A 2,500-nucleotide genomic window follows, 5' to 3' on the forward strand; every position below is an offset into this window, starting at 1 on the left:
TCTCATTGGGTGTGTTGATATTTGGATCTAATCAAAACAGAAATACATTCGTGACGTTTCTTTGGTCATGGGCGTTCAGAGACCTCACACGCCTCACTCAATATAATCGAGTAAAAAATGCATATATATGTGTGTGTGTGAGTGAACATAGAGGGAGAGAGAGAGAGAGAGAGAGAGAGAGAGAGAGATAGATAGATAGATAGAGAGAGAGAGAGAGAGAGAGAGAGAGAGAGAGAGAGCGAAAAAGAATTTCTTTAGGAACGAAAGGTATGAAAGTGCCTTGTATCAGTAAATCATCAGAATTACGAAAGCATAAAAAAACTCATTTTTATCATGATACATTTGTCAGAACACACGTAAACATTTTCATCTCCCTTTGGCAAGTGACCAGGATGTTTCATGTGACCTGTGCCGTTTGCCAGACTCTGCGTAACCATTTATTGCATGTCAGCCAACTTTAAGTTTTGATATTTTATTTCAATTAATGGAAACCACATCTTAGGAGGATTGGTGTAAGTATTTGTAAATATATTTTTCTTAATTTTCCTACTTTCCTTTTGATTTGATTTTCAAGATTGAAAGTGAGAATAATAAAGTGAACTATTTAAATAGCTGATGAAAAACAGAAACACAAGGAGAAAAAAACATCTATATTTTCACCAATTCCCATTTTCTTTGGACTCTAAACTGGGCTAGTGAAAGGGGAAACATAAACATTTTGCTCTTGACATTAAGATCGGACGCTGCTTTTCGGTTTCCAGGAAATAGTAGCTTTAAACAACCCCCTGAATAAATCAGTGCTAAATATTGCAGCCACGACACTTGCCAAGTTTGGTCTACAATGTTGCAAGGTCCAGATTTTTTTAAGATATTTTTTTAGCAGAAAAGAAAAACTGAAGGGACAAAACTGTAGTGGGAATTATTGCGAAACACAAAGCTATTATTCAGTTATCGCGTGAGAGTTAGTCTATTCAGCCAACTACTAGTGGTGATGTGTTGCATGCAGTTTGCAACTCTCGGAGCTCCTGAGTATCTGGGGAATGTTGGGTACGAACTCTCACAACATTCAACACTACGAGGCTTTGCCACCCCCCTTCCCCTCCCCCTCACTTCCTCTCTCTCTCTTCCTCCCTCTCCCTCCCCCCTACCCCCTCTCCCAAAGAACCTGCTATGACTTTCGTTTTCTTTTGCTCGCCATTCATTCGACTTCCTTTTACCTTTCTAAGTTCATTTTTAGCTCTTAAACATTTTGGAAATACTTTTGCAAAGTATTCTTCTCTTTGACTCTCCTTTTGGTAATTTATTCTCTCTTTCTCTCCCTTTCCTCTCTCTGTTTCTCTCTCTGTCTCTCTCTCTCTCTCTTTCTCCCCTCTCTATCTCTCTCTTTATATATATATATATATATATATATATATATATATATATATATATATATATATATATATGTGTGTGTGTGTGTGTGTGTGTGTGTGTGTGTGTGTGTGTATGTCTCTCTCTCTCCTCTCCCCCCCCTCTCTCTCTCCCTCCCTCCTCTCTCTCACGCCTGTATGCTTTTAGATTTGTGTGTATGACGTACGTAAATAACAGTATTTACTAATTTCAGACATGACTCAATATGATTGTTTCGATGTCACACAGCCATGCATCTTTACACAGTATAACCTAACAGCGTAAGCTAACCCAAACATGGTACTTCTTTCTTATAGAAATCCTTTGTTATCCCTCGGAAAAAAACAACATCATAAACCTACTTTTGGCATCGACATAAGTGCAGCGAGAGTGCCACAGCAAGACGCCCTTCTGCTCTGGTTCCAACCCTTTATCACCTGTCCTCAATAACTCGCTCCACGTAGACCGGGTGTCCTCAATATCAGCTTTTATGCGATACTTCATGACAGCGCAGTCTTTGAGTTACATGTTGCTTCTTTGATGTTGATTTTTTTCCCATGTACTCAAACGGATTTTGCGTCTTGCAACATTTGGTGGAAATTTTTATATTAGACATGGTTATATATGTGTCAGAGAGAGAGAGAGAGAGAGAGAGAGAGAGAGAGAGAGAGAGAGAGAGAGAGAGAGAGAGAGAGAGAGAGAGAGAGAGAGAGAGAGAGAGAGAGAGAGAGAGAGAGAGAGAAGAGAGAAGAGAGAGAGAGATAGGCAGAGAGAGAGAGAGAGAGAGAGAGAGAGAGAGAGAGAGAGAGAGAGAGAGAGAGAGATAGAAAAAGAGAGAGGAGAGAAGAGAGAGAGAGAGAAGGAGAGTGAGAAGGAGAAGGAGAGAGAGAGAGATGAGAAGAGAGAGAGAGAGAGAGAGAGAGAGAGAGAGAGAGAGAGAGAGAGATATATAGAGAGAGAGAGAGAGAGAGAGAGAGAGAGAGAGAGAGAGAGAGAGAGAGAGAGAGAGAGAGTTCAAATAAAAAAAAACTTTATTTCATTAATTACAATGGTAGAGAGAAATACTAATCCACTACTACTAATCCACTACTTTTAGAAGATATTACACCTA

General features: G+C 39.5%; 1 protein-coding gene across 1 annotated transcript in view; it reads left to right on the forward strand.

Moving 5' to 3' along the window:
* Nucleotides 1–2,500, forward strand: part of LOC122255436 (mpv17-like protein) — a 22,374-nt gene that overhangs the window by 626 nt on the left and 19,248 nt on the right. The window lies entirely within an intron of this gene.

Source organism: Penaeus japonicus, unplaced genomic scaffold (assembly GCF_977035675.1).
Source record: "Penaeus japonicus unplaced genomic scaffold, GWHDUDI00000001_assembly GWHDUDI00000005, whole genome shotgun sequence".
Lineage (NCBI taxonomy): Eukaryota > Metazoa > Arthropoda > Malacostraca > Decapoda > Penaeidae > Penaeus > Penaeus japonicus.